The sequence below is a fragment of the Stenella coeruleoalba genome (genome assembly GCF_951394435.1).
Source record: "Stenella coeruleoalba genome assembly, chromosome: 19".
Taxonomy (NCBI): domain Eukaryota; kingdom Metazoa; phylum Chordata; class Mammalia; order Artiodactyla; family Delphinidae; genus Stenella; species Stenella coeruleoalba.
The window spans coordinates 4,456,873-4,478,005 of NC_137165.1; the positions used below are offsets into that span (position 1 = coordinate 4,456,873).

The window sequence follows — 21,133 nt, forward strand, 5'->3', positions numbered from 1 at the left end:
GTCTCTAGTTGAAGGATGACTTTACATTATTCCAGGACCAGCTTTTCTGCAGATTGAGCTGTTCGGAAAAGATCATGGTCGCGTAGAGCACACAGAGCACCCCATCACTGAAATTACTAAAGCTAGAGCAAGTGACAAGGTGTATCGGGCTGGGGAGAAGATTGCACTCGTTGGCCTTGAATGAGTTCCTGGCACTTAAGGAAGAAAAGGGAAGCCCAAAGCCCACGCTCTCCTCCTCCACTAGGCCTTCAGATTCCCTGGAATCTGTCCAGGGTTCATGGAATTGCAGCAATCAGACGTGGCTATCTCCCAGGGATTTATCTAATCCTGATAACTCCTTTAGACCAGGAGATGGACAGTAAATAAACTTGCACAAGGAATTAAAGGCATCCTCCTTGAATGCTATTTGAAGTCAAACCTTTGAAGCAATCTTTCTTCTCCCTGTTTCCCCCTTTCTTTATTTAAAAACATTGTGTCAGGAGCGCTCTCCCGCTGTAATTACCCCCTGTCACTGCTGCTCGGGACGGTTTTACTAACGGGAGCAAAGCTTGCAGGGCAGATGCATGATGGGCTTTTCTAAAGAAGACCGAGGAGGCTCTTTGTCTCGGAGCTGCAGCTGCTAGTCATGGTCCTGCGGCAGCCCTCATGCTGCCTGCAGCGTCTTACCAGGATGAGAGGCCACCGGCTCAAAGGATTGCCTCTGAACGTGAGCTCCTAGCACCCTTGTGCCACTCCAAAGCGCTGCTTTGTGTGATGGACAGAGGTCCCTGCCAGATTAAGGTTTCCACCGCTGTTAATTGATGACTCTGAGAGCCACCAGCCTGTTTTGCTGGATCAACAGCCAGATTGATTATTGGAAGCCACTTTCACAGGAGCGAGCCGTGTGGCATCCTTCACGGCCAGGGGTGAGCCACCCTGCAGAGTGTGCGGTGCTCCTAGTCGGCTTAATTTGAGAGGGGGGCAGTTTTCATCGTAGTAGAATGAAGCACGGGGGAGTTCAAAGGAAGTTTCTGTGCCGTCTTTCTGCAAAGATGCTCACTGAGACAGAGGCGGGTGTCACGCGTTCAGGAGACAGCGTCCTCATGGCGTCGAATCTGAGCGGGAAGATAAGAGTCATAGCGCTCAGAGCTCTTCTGCACGACTCATCTTCGCCTTTTACCCCTGCCGTTGCAGACACAGCCACAGAACGGACTCAGGGCCCTTCAGGCAGGGGATGGGCGATCCAGGGCCGCTTGATTCTTCAGACTCTGAACGACGCTGGGTCCCTTTAGGGTTGTCCTGGTTTTCAACCCATTCAATACCAGATTCCACCCTATCCCGTGGCATCTGTATACAAATCTCTTTGTTTCTTCCTATGGTGGAGTTCAGTAATTGAGGATCATCTGTCCGGGGGAAGAAAAGCACCAATTACGACCTTTCTTACATTTCTGAGAATCACACCAAAGCAAGGAAATAAGCTGGAAACGGCTAATTGTTTCTGAACTCTAGAATATAAGTATAAATTGAATAGTGTACGTGGCACACATTAATTTGTTCCAACAAAATCTGATGCTTTGGGTTTAAACACAAAGCCCGAAGCTTAATGCCCGCTCTTCACGTGTGGGGATGGTGGGTGGAAGCAGTGGTCCCTGCAGTCAGGTCAGCTCTCTCCTCCACAGCCTCCGCTTCCTTCTGGCAAAGGCCGACGTAGCTTTTGAATAGATCATCATCATCATCATCACAGCCTGTCTGCATGTTGATTTACTTTGACAAACAGGGAATTCCCTAGCAGTTCAGTGGTTAAGATTTGGTGCTTTCACTACCATGGACTGGGTTCTATCCCTGGTCAGGGAACTGAGATCCCGCATGCCACGCATTGTGGCCAAAAAAAGAGGATAATTTGACAAACAATACCTCAGCACCTATTCTGTGCTGGACTCTGCCTAGGAATACAAAGACAGATAAAACTTCTAGGAGAGCTACATATATAGATAACCATTATGTACAAGAAAGTGCTGTGATAGAAAGTACAAGCTATCAGGGTATAGAGAAGGGAATGTTGAATTAGGAACAGTGAGGGTCACTAACAGCTGTTGAGAGATTAAACACGGGTGCATTTGGAAGAACTGTTTCTTAGGACTAAAAAAATATGGTGAGGCAGGTGAAAGCTTATCTTTGGACTCCAGCTTTTCAGTCTGTACCCTTATATTCAGGACTCTTTTGGGGGCTAATGGCAGAAAACGAACTCAGTTTTGCGTAAGCTAAGAAAAGGAATGCATGCATTGGCATCACAAAAAGTGCAAGATGCAGATTTCAAGCGTGACTGGGTCTGAGGTCTCTAATGTTAGGGCTTGGTCTCTCTTCTTGCTGGCTTTTTCACGGAGATCCTTCACATATGGTGATAAGGGGACCACCGCACCGGTGACTCAGGGCTATGGTCTACCTTCTCAACAACCTTAGTGAAAGGGTACCTCTTCCCCCACAGTCACACGGAAGTTCTGGAATGGTGTTTCTTTGGTTGGCTTGGTTTAAATGCCCACCACACCTGTGCTAATCACTGTGGCCAGGGAGACAGGCACCTCTCATGGTCTTGCTCCTGGGTCCACCCAAACCACGTGGGCAGAGAGTGGGGAGGGGTGTTCCTTACGGCCGACTGAAGTGTGCTTACAGGAAGCTGGTGGATGGATGGCAGGCAGACCCAGCAGGTGCCACGGTTCCTTTTCAGCCCTGATTCTACTCGAAGTTTCCCTCCACTTTCCCTGAGGACCTCAGGATAGGATTGACATATTTAGCAAAATACAGGCCATCTAGGTAAATTTGAATTTCTAATAAGTAACAAATAATTTTTCGGTGTATGTCCCAAGGTTGTTGTTTATCTGAAACTTAAATATAACTGGGTGGGCATGTTACTTTTCATCTGGAATCATGCCTTAGCACTTCTCAGAAAAACCATTGAAACACTGAAGTATAAGAAGTTCTTAATAGCTTAAAATACTACTTAATGTGAGTTTTTGTTGCTGTTGTTTTTTGTCAGACAAGATTTGAACTGGCCTTGGTTCAGCTGAAGCAGTGGTTATCAACTTTGCCTGCACACCGGAATCTTCCAAGGAGTTTTAAAAATACTTAAAACAAAAAATACTGGGTCCCACCTTATATGTACTGAATCAGAATATCTGAGCTGGGGGCTTAGAATGTCTCAAGCCTCCCTAGGAGACTTCCGTGTATGGCCAGGATTGAAAAGCATGGAGCAAAAGCGTTAATTCTTTTATTTATTTTTTAATTTACTAATTTATTTTTAAATTTGTATTGGGAGTATAGTTGATTTACAATGTTGTGTTAGTTTCTGCTGTACAGCAAAGGGAATCAGTTATACATATATCAACTCTGTTTTCAGATTCGTTCCCCATATGGGTCATTACAGAGTATTGAGTACAGTTCCCTGTGCTATACAGTAGGTCCTTACTAGTTATCTATTTCATATATAGTAGTGTGTATATGTCAATCTCAGCATGAATTCTTTGAAGATAATTTCTGCATTAGAAAACAGAGAAAAAGGGGTCTGGATGCTGCTCCCAGTTTTTCTACACTAGTAGGCAGTCATCCACTCTGCCTACTACAAGATGATTTCTGGTTCACAGAGCACACTGACAAGTTTGATAAAAAGTCACCCTCGGAATGATTTCTCCAACGTCAGGTGGCAAATGCAGCCAGAGTGTAATTTTTACAAATGAGTGCTGATGGAGACTCCTTCCTGAAAGAACAAAGAATGTGGGAAAGATGGTGACATGGTCGTTTAGCTGACATTTAGTAAAGGAATCTTTTATTTTCTGCAAGCGTTAGCTATGCAGTTTCAACACTTTCTGCTAAGCCTTTTAATCATGGGAGATTCGCAAGTTGGGCCTTAGTAGAAGCATCTTCAGTGGACACGAGGATGGGCAGTTTTGGGGTGGTCACCCTGTATTCACTCTGTGTATTCCCCTTTCTGCTTCTCTGCTCCCTACATCTCTTGTAGCATGTTGGGTCGTGTGACTGTGGCATTGGCCTTAAGTACATTCATATGTACATATATATATATATATATATATATATATATATATATATATATATATTTCTCTAGTTACACACGGTGCATCCCAAATTGTAGTTTAGAGATGAATTGTATCAGAGTCACTTGGAAAGCTTAATGAACGAACACACACACACACACACACACACTCTCTCTCTCTCTCTCTCTCTCTCTCTCTCTCTCTTACACCCTTTCATCCTATCCCAGTCACTTGACACAGCTGGTTTAGGGTAGAGTACAGAACATTTTCTATAGGTGATCGAAAATACCGCCCCAAGTGCTTCTACTGCACATTCAGCTTGGAGAACCACTAGGCTAATTTTCAGTGTCCTCAACCTACATGGGGTGAGGTCAATGATAATGAAAGTGACCATTTATTGAGTGTATACGATGCCTGAAGCACTATGAGAGGACCCCAACAACATACATCATCTCCTGTCGTCCTCCGTGTGCCCAACGAGCTTTATTCCCACTTTACAAATGGAGAAATGGAGGAAATGTCAGGATCACCTTGTGCATGGCAGAGCTGGGACTTGCATCCAGATCTTGATGTGTCTCCAGTGCCTGGGCCATCATGCTTGACATTTTATTGTCCTTATGGCTACGGGGCTGGCATGTAGGGCCTGAGGGCATCAGGTCAGGTGTCTGAAGGCTCTATTCCTGGATGGGCTGTCCAGCTACTTTTGCTCCTAGGCTCTCCTGTTTGATCACACATCTTACTGGGCAGAGCAAACTAGAAGCCACGTGAAGAAAGGTTTGATGTCTTGCTATGATTCCTAGAACCAATCCCAATGACCTGTCCTCTGGAGGTGGTTATTCAGTACTCCTTACTGACTGTGAGGCCGGGGGTCCCTGACATATGAGGAGATTGAGAGGATTGGAGTGTGTCTCCCTGGGGACTTCACCTCATTGGGTAAAAGACAGTGCTCTTTTTTTTTTTTTAAACCTTTGAGCAAAATATTTATTGAAACTAGACTAAACAATCCCACAGTTAGTTAGGATCTTAGAGGTCATTTGACCAGACTCTCCACCTGATTTATGATACCAAGTAACAATTTCAGATTGTTTAGAGTCTTATAATAGCTAATTAACTTCTGTGTAGGATTCCATATTTGTCCTTTGGTTCAAGGTTGTTTGACTTTGTGGTCGAAGTTTGCTATATCTGCAGTATTTTTTTTCCTTTTTGATCTATCAAGAACCAATGGAGGTATGTAAAAACTTGCAGATATATAAATATTTCTACTTGTAATTTGAGACAGCGCTTCTTGTAACATTACCTCTGAGCTCTTCCACTGGCTCAGTTCCCTCTGAAATGATGAAGTACCTTACTGATAATTCATCAGAAGAGTGAGGCACCGTCACATATGAAGAACAAGTTAAGATGAGACAATAAACAAGACCCTTTTGCAAGGAGAAAGCTTTGATCTGTCACCTGAGCTTCCCATGTCCTTCTGTATAAACACCCATTAAGCCTCCAGAGGCTTAGTAAACAGAATGGTGTGAGGTTGGGATGTTTCCAGAGTGGAAAAAAAAATTATTCTGAGATCTCCAAAGAGTTCATGATTTTTGCAACTGGGGCTTCCTGCACTGTTGTGTATGCTGTTAGCACAGCTCTGTTTCAATACTGTAATAGTTTTATAATGTGCTTCCAGCTGCTTGCTACCCCAAGTGGCTGGTTATTTAAAACAGATCTTTGGTAAATATGGTATTTTTTTCTCACATTCCCCGTTTCTTCCTGCTGATTGCTCATGCTAGGAGGCCATGAGGGCCTGCTCTCCTCTACTCTCACATTCTCGAGCTAAATAAGGGGTGAAGACATATGAATGCACAGGAGAGAGGTGGGTCACAGAGATGTTCTCAGGAACTCAGTAGCAGAGGCATCCATACGTGTTGAGGATGCAGTGGTGCAGGGGTCGATGATCAGCCCTTGAGCTGTTAACAATGAGGCCACTGTTTTCGATTCTGCCTCGGATGGTGGCAACCCGGAAGCCAGTACCTCTCATCAGCAGGCAATGAGAATGATTTACTGGTGCCCTTGCACTTCCCAGGGGGGCTGTTCTCTTGGCTTGGTGGGCTGTCAAGATTTATCTTGCAGACGTCGTCTAGTTAGTCTCTGAGCTGAGTGAGTCAGTGGAAACCCAACTAATTTTTCTGTCATTGACATCACAGATCTGCAGCTTCAAGGGATCTTACAGATTATCTTGCCCTGTGGTTCTTACTGGGGGCTTCAGGGAGATCTTGGGTCGGCAGAAGTCCTTCAATGCAAAGTGAGGGGTCAGAGAGGAGGAGGACTCCCGGCTTCTTGCTATGCTTCAAGCAGAACTGCTGCCCTTTCCTGTCTTTTCTATTTAGGTTCTGTGTAAGGTTTTGTGCAGTCCAATAGGGAATATTTATTTTGGTTTCTTGGCTTGGATAGTATATATTATCCTTTCCCAGTAGCAGCCAGGTTCCTTTTGAGGAATTACCTCTCCCACACGATTTCTAGTCTTGGTAGGACTGTGCATCCAGAAGTCTGTTGTGCAGTGGGAGATAAAAGGGGTCTCAGAGTCTCCTTCTCCCAGATCTGCCTGCTTTCTGCCCTGTGCAGCCAGTGAAGAGGCCACGTCCCCTAAGTGTGGCCAGTCACCTGCCAGAACTGGGCATAATGAACAGGAATGCACAGGCCAGTGGAACGGCTGGGATGCATCTACGCCAGCATCGTTGCCCTGGTTTGCTCTGTTATATGTCTACTTCTCCAGTTGCTGCTGCCAAGCCCCTTGCAGTGCTTTGATTCCCTATCATTTCTTGAACCTGGATCTCCAGCTTTCAAATCAATTCCATGACATCTGATATCCTAATTAATTACTTTCTTTATAATCAAAATACCTTCACTTATATAAAAACTTTTATTTGATAGAGAAAAAAAAATGAGGGCAAGACCAGGTCTATACCTGGTCCCCTGGCACTAAATTAGAATTCAGACTGGCTCTTAGAAGTCCCCTGGCACTAAATTAGAATTCAGACCAGCACCTGAATTCAGCTTTCTGACTAAGCTCTTTCTCCTGCTCAAGTGCCTACAGTAAACGGACAGGCAGCACAAATGAGTTCTTGATCCTACTTTCCTTAAATTACGTGGCCTTCCCAATCCTTTATTTCCCTGGTTTGATTGGAAATGAGTCACAGAAAAATATTTCTTTACTATGAAATAATAATGTGAAGACGATAACAATTGGCAAGTGACATTTTGCTTCAATATTAGGCATGCAAGAGGGAGTTGTGGAGATTGTGGAAAACTAGGGAATACTCTCTCTATAAAAGTAATTGGCCTCTATTCAGCTCTAGTTTGTTACTGCCCTGGAATAGTTTGGCCACCACCTTGCCAGAAATAACTATTTATTTAAAAAACACGTGGAAATCTGAATTTTTTTTAATGTAAAATGTTCTGATCTTTTTAGTGGTGTCTCAAATTGTTTAAAACCACATTGAATTCCAAGCAACATGTCTCTGGGCTGGATTTAGCCTGTGGACCATTGGGTTGTACCATCTGTCTTATCTCCAGTTCATTCCTTCTTTTTCCCATGAATGTATATCCCACACCTGCTATGTGAAAGTGTGGATGACTCCTTGCTATCCTGGAGAACTACTGGGAAGAAACTGCATTGTGAGTCCTTACATGCTCTCCAGCAGAAAGAAAAATGCAAGCTTGATTCATCTTCAACTTCTGTATCTTTGTAATTTTAGCTAAAGTTCAGGGTGAAGGAAAAGGTTTAATTAATGAATTCATTAATTAGAGTGTTGAGTTTTCCTACAGGGATAAAATGAGTGTCTATGGAGCAATTCTGTCACATCGATCATTATCTAGAAAGGTCAGACATGAAGAAATACTGATTTCAGGTGTTTAGGATAATTCCACTTCAGCCCTGGGTAGAAAAAGCCTCAGTGATGCATGTTTCCAGATCTATGGCCAAGTGAAAGAACATACATTTTTAAAATGGTATAAATAAAATACAAGACAGAAAAAGAATAAAATGGTATATAATGTAAAATAATGACCTAAAAAAGTGGCTTGCCTTATAATGAGTAAAGATGAAGACTGAAAATTATTTTTTAGGAAACATAAAACATGCTGCAGGGACTCCCCACAGTAGGATTCTAGGACAAATCTGGCCCACAGCAGGTTTTTGTAAATAAAGTTTTATTGGCACACAGCCATGACCATTTGTTTAGGTATTGTCTGTGACTACTTTTGTGCTACAGCAGAGCTGAGTAGTTGCAATAGAGCCTGTATGGTTCGCAAAGTTTAAAATTTTTACTGTCTGGCTCTTTAGAGAAAACACTGCCAACCCTTGGTCTAGAGAGGGTTACGTCCTGTTTTAGAGATAAAAAATAAAGATGTGTCAAAAGAGGATAGTGTGGACCAAGGTCTAGAGTCAAGGCAGCGAGAAGTGGTAGAATTCAGGGTTTATTTTGAAGGTTCACTCGAAAGGATTGTCGGTGGATTAAGTGAAGGTTATGAGGGGAAAGAGGTAGGAGAAGTAAGGGAGGGGCCTTGGAGCAGGGCAGGACCCTTCAGCCTCTTGGAATCTTGAGCCCCTGAATTGCCCATTTTGAGCTTCATCCAGGTGGATAGTGTCTTGCTTTTAAATTAGAATTACATTGGAGCTGATGTGCCCCTGGAAGAAGGAGAGATTACAGTCCGTGGGTGGGCATGTTTCTGAGTAAATGTGGAGACCTCATTTTATGGGGAAAAAAATGCAAGACTTTAGACTAGTAGTTTAACAGACATCAGCTGTCCACAGCAGCTTAGTCCAGGATGGGATTTTGATTTGAAAGTAGAGGTTACCATTTGGTCCCACAGGGCAACAACTTTTTTTGGGGGGGGAGCAGAGGAACTGCAGTATTTTCTTTTGGGGGGGGGGTTGGCCACGCAGCATGGCATGCAAGATCTTAGTTCCCCGACCAGGGATTGAACTCATGCCCCCTGCAGTGGAAACACAGAGTCTTAATCACTGGACCACCAGGGAAGTCCCCCCCCCTTTTTTTTTTGGAACTGGAGTTTTTGAAAGAGGTACAAACAGTTCTGATACATCTGGAGGAACTTTTATAGCATATGTGGCAAATACTGCTAATTGGACCATTATTCCTAATCTGCTTCTTCCTTGATTATTTTACCTGGAATCATGGGCATCTGGGATGAAGGTCATGTTTCCAGGGTCTTTTGCAAATAGGTGTGACTGTGTGACTAAGCTTTGGCGGATGGGTTGGAGAGGGCCCAGCTTCTGGGGAGGACCCTTCAAGGTATGATTCCTGCCTCTCGTTCTAGTGTCTTTCTTCCTGTGGGCTGGAATGGATATTTAGTGATTCACTCCAGCAGTCGTCTTGAACCGTGAGGTAGTCTCAAGAATGGAAGCTGTGAATAGTAGAACAGCAAAAAGTAAGGAGCCAGTGACTAATACAACAGAGCATCATCCACTATGGGCATCCCCCTTTTTCAAACAATGCTCCATTGAGTTTTGAATATTTCTCACAGCTGGATTAACTTTACTTAATATAGTATGTACTCTGAAAACGTGTCAGTTCGGATTGTTTTGACCCTGTGTTGCAGCTGGGAGTTTAAATGCTTTGTCCAAAGTTACCAGACTTGTGAACTCTGTGGCCATTGGAAGATCCCTTCTTTCATTCCTGACATTGGTAGTGTATATGTTCTCTCTTTTCTTCCTTGTCAGTCTTACTATATTGATTTTTATCAATCTCTTCAAAGAACCAGCATTTGATTCTATTCATTTTCTCTATTGTTTTTTCTGTTTTCAGTTCCTTCCTTCAGTTTGTTATACCAATTTTGCTTTTTTTTTTCTAGTTTCTTGAGGAGGAAGATTTGATGATAGATTTGAGACTTTTTTTCTTTTTCAGCATGCACATTTAATTCTATGAACGTTTTCTCTAAGCACTGTTGAGCTACAACCTGTAACTTTCTACTTTTGTGTGTTCATATTGTTTCAAAATATTTTCTAATTTCCTTTGAAACTTCCTCTTTGACACATTATTTAAAGGTGTATTGCTTTTTTCCAAGTATTTAGAGATTTCCCTTTTATATTTCTGTTATCGATTTCTAGGTTAATTCTATTATTAGCAGAGAACATACTTTGTGTGATTTTAATTCCTTTAAATTTGTTCAGGTTTGTTTTATGAATACAGATATGGTCTATCCTGGAGACATGTTTCATGTGCACTTGAAAAGAATGTATATTCAGCTGTTGGGTGGAGCTGAATGTCGATTAGACACAGTTAACTGATGCTGTTATTCATTCCTTCTATGTCCTTGCTGATTTTTTATCTATCAGGTCTGTCAGTTACTTAGAAGTGTCTCCAGCTACATTGTGGATTTGTCTTTTTTTTTTAGTTCTGTCAATTTTTGCTTTGTGTATTTTTAATCTCGGTAGTTATGTGCATATATATTTAGGATTGTTATGTCTTTTGATGAATTGACCCTTTTGTCATTATGTAATCTCATTCTTTATCCTTGGTAATTTTCTTTGTTCTGAAGTTTACATAGCCTGATATATCCACTACTGATTTCTTTCATTTACTGTTTACATGGTATACCTTTTTCTAGATGTTTGCTTTTAACTATATCTTTATATTTATATTGGATGTTTTGGGATAACATAAAGCTAGATCATGTGTCTATTCTGATAAACTCTGCCTTTTAACTGGTGTGTTTAATGGATATATATTTAAAGAAAATACTGGTATGCTTGAATTTTAGTCTGCCGTTTAATTACGTTTTCTGTTTGTGCCCACTTTTTCATTGCTTTGTTCCCCTTTCTTGCTTTATTTTGGGTTATTTGAATTTTTTTTTGTATTCTTTTTTTTTTTCAGTACACGGGCCTCTCACTGCTGTGGCCTCCCCTGTTGCGGAGCACAGGCTCCCGACACGCAGGCTCAGCAGCCATGGCTCACGGGCCCAGCCGCTCCGCGGCATGCGGGATCTTCCCGGACTGGGGCACGAACCCGTGTCCCCTGCATCGGCAGGCAGACTCTCAACCACTGCACCACCAGGGAAGCCCTGTATTCTATTTTAATTCATTTATTGTTTTTTTTTCACTGTGTCTCTTGGTATATATATATTTTTAATTGAAGCTATAGTGATTATAATATTCATACATATATTTTCACGGTCTACTTAGAATACATATTTTACTGTTTCACATGGAATGTAGCCACCTTGTCATTATGCAGGTCTCTTCACTCTCTTCCCTTTGTCTCTTCTTAGGTATTATGTCTACATACATCAGATGACGGTATGGTTTTCTGTTTCAGCCAAGTATAAATATTTAAGGGAAGGATAGTCTATTATGTTTATGCAAATGCTTACCATTTCTGTTGCTCTCTCTTTACTTTTTTTTCAAATAACACCATAGCACTTCACAGGTAGTACAAGTACCTTGTAATAACAAAATATTCCTGACTCCTTCCTCCTACCCCTTGTACTATTACTGTCATTATTTCAATTATACATAAGCATAGATCTATAGATACAGATATATAGGTAATCAATAAATTGTTGTTATTACTTTAAACTGTTATCTGTTACATCAGTTAAGAATAAGAAAATCAAATATTTTATTTTACCTCCACTCATTCACTCTCTGATCCTCTTCTTTTCTTTATGTAGACCCACGTTTCTGACCTGTATCATTTTCCTTCTCTCTGAAGAACTTCTTTTAACATTTCTTCCAAGGCTACTGGCAACAGATTTTCTCAATATTTATTTGTCTGAGAAAGTCTTTATTTCTCCTTCATTTTTGAAGGATAAATTCAGAGTATAGAATTCTAGGTTGGTGGGTTTCTTTCTATCAAAGCTAAATATTTTACACCACTCTCTTCTTGTTTAAATGCTTTACGAGGAGCTGTCAGATATAGTTCTTGTCTTTCCTGCTCTGTTGGTAAGGCATTATTTCCTCTTGCTTCTTTCAGGAGTTTGTTTGTTTAACCTTTGATTTTCTATAGTTTGAAAATGATATGCCTGGGTGTAGTTTTCTTGTTTGTGTTTTTGTTTGTTAGCATTTACCTGCTTGGTGTTCTCTGAGATTCCTGGATCAGGAAGGAGTCTGACATTAATTTGGGGACATTCTCAGTCATTATTGCTTCCAGTATTGCTCTGTTCCTTTCTTTCTTCTCCTCCTGTTATTCCCATTATGCTTACGTTACACCTTTTGAAGTTGTCCCACATTTCTTGGATATTCTGTTCTGTTTTTATTTTTTATTCAGTCTGTTCAGTTTTGGAAGTTTCCATTGTCATATCCTCAAGCTAAGAGAGTCTTTCCTCAGCAGTGTCCAGTCTGATAATGAGCCCATCAAAAGCATTCTTTATTTTGGTTACGTTGTTTTTGATCTCTAGCATTTGTTTTCAATTCCTTCTTAGAATTTTCATCTTTTTGTTTATGTATCCACTTGTCTACTTTTTCCATTAAAGTTCTTAGCATATTAATCATAGTGTTTTTAAATTCCTGGTCCAACATTCCTGCCATATCTGACTCTGGTTCTGGTGCTTGTTTAGCCTCTTCAAACTATATTTTGCCTTTTAGTGTGTCTTGTAATTTTCTCCTGAAAGGCAGACATGATATACTGGGTAAAAGGAACTGTGGTGAATAGTTCTTTAGTAATATATTGCTAAGGTGTGTGAGAAGGGGATGCATTAGCTGTCAGTGTTTTGGTGAATGAGTGCCCCTGAACTGTGAACTTCACTCGTGCCCCCTTTAGGTGGGAAAGAATGGCTGGAGGGGCTGCAGTTGTGTGCTTCCCTTCCCCTAAGTCAGTTAGGCTCTAATAAACCCTAGCAGGTTAGGCTCTGGTAAAATAGTTTCTCCTGAGGTCAGGCCTTGTTAAAAAGAACAAAATGCTCTGGCATATTTCAAAAGGATTCCTTTTATCTTCCCTCTGCAGGAAGCAATTATTCCCCACATATAAAATAACTTCTTTAGGGATTAACTCATTTTCCTCTGATGTTTGTAGTCAAGGTGCATGGTTGAGAACAGTTTTAATATTCATTTTAACCATTATTTATCTGCATAAAATTGTTAGGTGTTTGATATCTTCACTGGGAGAGGCTGGGGAGGACTGCATTCTAATTCCATTCAAGACTCAGCCTTTTGAGGAATAACCCTTGTTTTTTGTTGTTTTTTAAATGTTTGTTTGTTTGTTTTTGTTTTTTTGGCTGTGCTGCACAGCTGGCAGTATCTTAAGTTCCCTGACCAGGGATTTCACCTGCAGTGAAAATGCCGAGTCCTAACTACTGGACCACCAGGGGAATTCCCACCCTTGTTCTAATTGTACCTATGCTTTCCTTCTCTGTTTTCCAATATCACTTTTTCAGGTACCAGTGCATTCATCCCCTTCCTTATTTTACAGACAGGAAAATAAAGGCCAAAGGTGTATTGGGTTCTCACAGAAAATTATTCACAAAGACAGCTTCTGTCTCATTATATAATCATATTAACTGGAGAGGAGAAGGGGCGGATGCTGAAAATGTTGGTAGGCATGCAGTATGAGAAAAAATTAACTGAAGACGGGACCTCCAGACACGGGAATGGTTATTGTGCAGAGCTGAAGATGTAGGGATCACTTCCTCTTGAGATACATCGAAAGAAGTTTCTAGACACTTCTGTGTCTTCGTTGTTGTTTGTCCCTCAATCGTGCCTGCCCTTCTTACTCTGCTGAAATCCTCCTGGTCAGGGCCACCCGTGATCTGTTCTGACCACATCCCACAGACATTTCCTAGTTTTTATCTTAACTGACCTCTTTTTGGTATTTAACACTATTCTATTGTTCACTTCTTGAAAATTCTCTCTTCCCTGGATTTTTGAGATAGTACAGAATCTTGGATTTATTTATACTTTCTGGCGATTCCTTTTCAGTGTTTCCATAACCCTCTTCCTCCAATAAACCCTTCAGTATTGGTGTTCCCCATCAGCCAGGTTCTCTTCCAGTTTCTTTCATGCCTTTGGTGTGTGGACTTGTGAAAAACCTCATTCACCCTGACATCATTGAATATCACCATTATCCTGGTGACATCCAAATCTCTGTCTCCATCTCAGTCTTTTAATCGACCTCCCCACTTGGATATTTTCTAGGCTTCTCAGGTATAATACCTTTAAAACAATTTTTACCAGGTACTTCCCTCCCCATGCCGTGTTTCCCTGCAGCATTACCTGTTTCAGCAACTAGTACGGCCACCTACCCAATTACCTAAGTGGAAAAGGTGGGAGTTTTTCTCTGCAGGATTGAAATCACCTCCTAATCTATATACCTGCCTCTTGTCTCAGACTCCTTCAGTCTTTTTACATAAAACTTCCAGAGGAAGAAGACATGCAAATCTGAGGCAGAATTGTTCAGTGTCTCCTTATTTCCACCAAGATATAATCTCAAGTTCATTCTGACCTTGCAGATTGAAAGTGGGGATGGGTAGGATAGGAGGTGGTGAAGTGGGTATCATACCTGGCAAAGACTGGTGCAGAACAGACTCAATGAACCCGAGAGCCAAGGATTTCCATCCAAGAGAGATTTAATTTAATGAAAAGCCAAGTCAAAATAGATAATGAAGCAAAAATCTAATCTAGCTATTTCTGGCATTGCCTCTGGTTTATATTCAGTCCATATGGTTTTGTGTGTAGATGTCTGTATGTGTGTGTGAGTGTATCGTAGACCCTTAAAATTAGGTGCAAACAAGGCTAGTCAAAGCAGGCTCCATCTCCATCACTGAGTTTTCCTTTTTGATGTTCTCTGCTCCGTCTCCTCAACCAATACATTCTGTACTCCAGCTAATCCACACTAGTTGAATTTCCCCAGGTGGGCTGTGCTTTCCAGTTCTTTGCACATGCTGCTGGCTCTGAGAGAATGAATGTTCCCCCGCTCCTCCTTTACTTGGCTAACTGTCAACATTGCCCAATTCTTCGCTCCTTTCGTACCCTCTGGAAATCATTCCCTGACACCTTTACACTTGTCTTCATGAGACCGTCTCCATGCACTCAGAGCATACTTCTCTCTTCACTTGGAATTGTATCAATTGTATCAATTGGAATTGCAATTTTTAGGAACTTAATGTGACTCCATTTAGACCTGAAACTATGTAACAAGCTTTCAGTCTCTTTCATTACCTTTATTATCTTTACCATTATCATTTCTGTACAGAGAGACATACCATACATGCTTTTGATGCTCTGGATGGAAGAGAAACAACCAAAAGAAGCCATCAGAGGGGTGATTACCAAGAAGAATCAGAATCTCTTATGTGAGTCTCTTAATACAAGTTTATAAATCTTTCCCTCTTACAGTTACTGCATTCAATCCTGACAACAGCCTCTGAGGAGGGCATGATTATCACTATTTTACAGATGATGAACTGAGGAGTCCCTCAGGATAAATGCCTGATAGAGTTTCCTGTCTAGCCTTAGACCGTGACCTGACAGCTGTGGCTCTTGATGTTTCTGAGGTGTCAAAGGGACAGGATGCAGTCATGGGAGAGAGAACCTCCCCACGCTGTGCTGAACCATCTAACCCTCTCTGGCACTGCAGCCCCATTAGTACTCTTGATACAGTGTATCTGCTTCTGTCTTTTTTTTTTTTTTTTTTTTTTGGCGGTACGTGGGCCTCTCACTGCTGTGGCCTCTCCCGTTGCGGAGCACAGGCTCCGGGCGCGCAGGCTCAGCGGCCAAGGCTCACGGGCCCAGCCGCTCCGCGGCATGTGGGATATTCCTGGACCAGGGCACGAACCCGTGTCCCTTGCATCGGCAGGCGGACTCTCAACCACTGCGCCACCAGGGAAGCTCCAGCTTCTGTCTTCTTGTTTCCTTCAGATCCTTCTGGAATCTCCTTTCTAGGATGGAAGTGGGATTCAAGGGAAATCACCTGGAAGGAGTTAATTGCCTTTGCTTCTAATTACCTTCTTTTTCAAGGGCAGTGGGTTAATTATCGAGACACTAACCTCATGTTAGATTCCCTGGGTAAAGACACTTTCCCTTTAACACAGTCACACTGTGTTAATGATACTCATCACTCCCACAACAGTGCTAAAATAACGGTCTCTGAGCAGGCTGCTCTACAGATACATTCATGGAGCACAGAGCATTAAAATCCCCCAATTGCATAGTAAGGAACTTTTTTTTTCCAAACCGTAAAATTACTTAACAAGAAAAAAAAATACACTAATTAAAACTATTCTTAGCCGGCCCAGAACTACACTTGAAATGCTCCACAAGTGGCAACTCAAAGAGTCTGAAACTACCACACTTCTCTAGGTGCCTCTCGTACCAAATAAAACTTTATATTTACTCTTCAGGGTGGACCAGCGCTTTTTAAAGTTTGGTTTCTTCACAGTAGCAAAGGGAATCCTCATGAACCCCAAATTGGCTTCAGGTCAACACATATAGGATTTGGTTTGCCAGAAGTGCAGCTCAGTGACTCAAGAACCTGAACACATGAGGATCTGTGACCGCCCCCTGCCCCACGTACATGTAGATTCTGAGCTAAAGATGGCCGGTTCCACGCTCCACTTCAGCTCAGTTGCTAATCATGGATTCTGAGAAGTGCTCCAGCAAATTCACCTTGAGGTATTGAATACATGTAGGGATGTGGTTCTCACACTTGAGCATCAGAAGCCCCTGGAGGGCTTATTAAAACACACACGGCTGGGCTGCTGTCCCCAGAGTTTCTGATTCGCTAGGGCTGGGGTGAGGCCCAGGAATTTGCATTTCTAATAAGTTCCCAGGTGGTGCTGGTCCCAGAACAACAGCTCCAGGGCCACTGATTGAGGTTAATGAACACAGGTGGTGCTGAAGGTCTGCTGATTGTTTTGTGCCCCAGGGAGATTCCATCCTTCATCTGGAGGTCCTCCTGTCCCCCCCCTCCCCGTAGCTGGACTCCCAGCTTTATTTCTTGCCCAACTTGTGCTTCCTTTCCCCACCGTGGACCTACCATATTGGCTCTCATTGTCAGTATCCAATTAGGGTGTTTGGGGCTGTAAACAACAGAAAAGCAAACGGATTGACTAAAGAAGTTCTTCAACAGATTTGTATTTAATAAACACCATTTCCTAGCCCACAGAGGTGAGGTTCAGGTGTTGGGTGGCCTTCAGTTTTGCTTGACCAGTGGCCTGGTGATGTTTTCAAGGACTCACGTGCTGCTTCACTTCTGTGACTCTGCTGTGCCAGCCACAGTTGGGGCTTCATCCTATGACTGGCTCCCTTTGTGGCTTTAGGATGGCTGCCAGTAGCAATCAGGCTTACAAGTTGCTTGCTCACATCCTTTGGGAGAGAAAGTGACTTCCTGGGGTTCTCTTCAGAACAAAAAGAAGTTTTCCAAAAGTCTCTGGCAGGAGTCTCCTTGTGCAGAATTAGGTCACATGCTCATTCCTGAACCTGTCCCTGGGAAGGAGGATGGCGCCAGTCAAGTCAGACCACCTGGAGCTGAAGGTGGCACCAGATTCTCCGGAGCCCCGTGGTATGCGTCATATCGACCTAAATGGAAGTGACATTTTCTTGAGAAGAAAGAAAAGAGAATGGGTGCTAGGTGGCAACCAGCGGTATCCACTACACTTTCCAAGCTGTTCTGAGAGTAGATGGTTCAGAAAACTGTTACAGAACGTCATTGGGAAAAGAATCGTATTTTTCTGAGACATGAGGCTTTTCCAGCGTAAGATTTAGCAGAGCTCATAGGACAAGGGGAACAAGGAGGCAGTGTGGTGTGCCTGGATTTGAAACGCAAATCTGCCATTTACTGAATGTGAGCCCTTCATCATTCACCTTCTGGAACTTCAGTTGTCTGATCTTCCAAATGAAGATAATATGTAGTATTCACTGTTGTCAGGACTGGAAAAAGTGGGTGCAGAGGAGCTGGCATAAAGCAGGGGTTGATCCATCATAACTGTCACCATTTGTTGTAGTAACTGAATCAATTGAACTATGATGTGATCTTTGTTGGTGATTTTTTTTCTCCAGTCCCTTTCTCTTTACTTTGCCTCTCTCTTCTTTAATGTTTTGAAGTCCCATCTTGGGATTAATTCCTTCTTGTGTATTCCTTTCTGGGGGGGGGGGGGTGTGGGGTGTGTGTGTGTGTGTGTGTGTGTGTGTGTGTGTTGAGAACTAGAACAACAATCAGTAAAGCTCAGATGATCTCAATTTAAGGGAACAGAAAAGACACATGGTGTCTTTAAATGTTAATCTTGGTATAGATCCTTAGCAAAGTTCTGTATCTGACTGTGAAACACATTTGCTCTTCTGTGGTCCTTCTGATACCACCGGGGCTCCTGTGTAGCCCCTCTTCCATCTGTCAGCTCATCTCTGCCCTTTGCCTTCCTACTCTTAACTTTCCAAGTACCCCCTCCTGAGCCTTTTCCCTGCCATGTCCTTCCCTTCAGCCCCATCTCTCTTAAATGACCGCCCCTCACGACCTCAGCTCCTACATCAGTTTCTCCTTTAGTCCCTCCAATTGCTCAACAACCCTCCAACCCGCAGGCTTCATCCTTCTCTTGGGCCCTACTGCTTCATCCTCAAAGTAGCTTCTCTGATCTGCATAATATTCTCATATTTCTTGTCCCAAGATCAGTATTTTCCTCCTTTCTTTCCAGGCTGGTTGTCCTTCAGGACACGCCACTCCTCCCTTAACTGATCTTCTAAAACCCTTAAGATGATGAACATCAGACCACCTCTCTCCCCATATCCTTGCCATTGTAGGCTTCATCCTCTAATTCAGTGAATGTATTCTCTCTGGGGTCATAACCCTTCCTGCTTTTTGCACTTTTTCCTTGCCTTATCCATTAGTTTCCTTTTGAAAACATCTTTACGTACGTAAAAAGAAAATAGGCGATTTAAAGAAAACTATTAAATACCTAGTAGTACAGGTGGTATGTGTCTTGGCATCAATTGTGAAGGGAATGAAGCTGAGCAAACTTGGGAACAGAGCCATAATATAAATAAGTATTCAGAGAAGTCATTTTGGAAGGACGGTAAAATACTAGCTGGATGACAAAACGGTGAGGTAGAGTCTCAGTCTGTTAGAGGCTCTGGGTCACCCTCAAAGGAGGCACTTAATTCTGTGTCTGAAAGACTAGTTTTTAATACTATTCTCAGTGGTATAAAAAGTTCAACAGCTGGCTCTCAAAAACACCAAACCAGAACAAACACACACATGCCCTAGTTTGTAACACTGGCTAATTTCCACAGTGTAAATATTCTCATGAAGGCTGATTCTGAGCCAGTAACTGGACATCACTAAATGTGGATTTGGGAAGAAATGTGCACACTCAGCTCTCACCAGCTGGTGCAAGCCAGTTATAACACCCCACTGCCATCCTAGTCACTGTTTAGTTTCTGGGATCCTCTGTTTCTTTCTTCCTCCTTCCCTCCCTCCCCACCCCTTCCTTCTTTTATTCTTTCTTTTTAAAATAGACTTTAGTTTTTAGAGAAGTTTTAGGTTCACAGCAAAATTGAGCAGGAAGCATGGAGATTTCCCACGTACACCCTGTGCCCACACGTGCACAGCCTTCCCCCTTTATCAGGATCCGACACCAGATGGTCCATTTGTTACAGCTGATGACCTACACTGACACATCATTATCACCTAGAGTTCATCATTTGCATTATGGTTCACTCTTGGTGCCGTACATTCTGGGGTTTGGATGAATGTATATGATATGTATCTACCTTTATGAGTAATTTCACTGCCCTAAAAATCCTCTGTGCTCCATCTATCCATCCCTCCCTCCCCCACCAACCCCTGGCAACCATTGATCTTTTTATTTTCTCTATAATTTTGCCTTTTCAAGAATGTCATATAGTTGGAATTATACAGTATGTAATCTGTTCAGATTGGCTACTTTCACTTAGTGATATGCATTTAAGATTCCCCCGTGTCTTTTCATGGGTTGATAGCTCATTTCTTTTCAGTGCTGAATAATATTCCATTGTCTGGATAGACCACAGCTTATCCTTTCATCTGCTGAAGGATATCTTGGTTGCTTTCAAGTTCTGGTAATTATAAATAGAGCTGCCATAAATACCTGTGTTCACGTTTTTATGTGGACATAAGTTTTCAACTCCTTTGGGTAAATACCAAGGCACACAGTTGCTGGATCATATGGTAAGAGTATTTTTAGTTTTGTAAGAAACCACCAAACTGTCTTCCAAAGTGATTGTACCATTTTGCACTTCCACCAGCAACGTGTGAGAGTTCCTGTTGCTCCGCATCCTCACCAGCATTTGATGTCATCAGAGTTTTAGCCATTCTAATAGGTGTGTAGTGGTGTCTCATTGTTGTTTTAATATTTGCATTTCCCTAATTACATATGATGTTGAGCATCTTTTAAAATGTTTATTTGCCATTTGTATATCTTTTTTGATGAGGTTAAAGTCTTTGGCCCATTTTTTGATTGGGGTTTTTTTATCATTGAGTTTTAAGAATTCTTTGTTTATTTTGGTGAACAATCCTATATCAGACATGTCCTTTGCTATTTTTTTCTCCCAGACTATGGCTTGTCTTTTCATTCTCCTGACAGTTTCTTTCTCTAGGAAAGACAATAATCATATCTGCTTCATAAAATTGTTAGATGGATTAAAAAACAAAGCAGGAACACAGTGCCTTGTACTTAATGGTCTCCTCTATCTCATTAAAGCAATTCATTGGGAACTAATTTGGGACATCAGCAGGCTGTGGAGACATTTTGTATGACCTGGCAAACATCAGTCAGACTGTGCTTATCACTGAAAAGAGACCAAACAAAATAGCTTCTTCTAAAGTTTGATGCATTCAGTGTTGAGAGGGAGAAGTACAGAGAACCCACCCTAAAACCTAAGCTTGCTTTCTTCGTAGGATTCAAAAGCCAGAGCCTTGCAATCTTGAGATTAACTATGGAACTTTTTCTCAGTATTCTATTTTCTCTAGGGTCATGTGGATCAAAGCACCTGTTATACAGGGTATTGTAAAGATCACATAAGATAATAGATGTCAAGGTCCTGAATGGTTCCCCACATTAAGAGTAGAATTTACTTTCCATAAATTCCGGTTAGCACTATTGCAGTAAAATAAAGGCAAGTAATTTGCATGATCTGGGAACAG

At 42.1% G+C, this 21,133-nt stretch overlaps 1 protein-coding gene across 3 annotated transcripts in view; it reads left to right on the forward strand.

Annotated features, from left to right (window-relative positions):
* The window catches only part of HS3ST3A1 (heparan sulfate-glucosamine 3-sulfotransferase 3A1), a 378,323-nt gene that overhangs the window by 66,506 nt on the left and 290,684 nt on the right, over positions 1-21,133 (forward strand). Inside the window, exon 2 of one of the 3 annotated variants that reach the window (XM_079903874.1) lies at positions 15,215-15,314. The exons of 1 other annotated variant lie outside the window; for it this stretch is intronic. The gene's annotated coding sequence lies outside the window, so the exon portion shown is untranslated. Of the gene's footprint in view, positions 1-14,957; positions 15,315-21,133 lie in introns of those variants that run through there. One more of the 3 variants, XM_079903875.1, reaches the window with a different exon arrangement.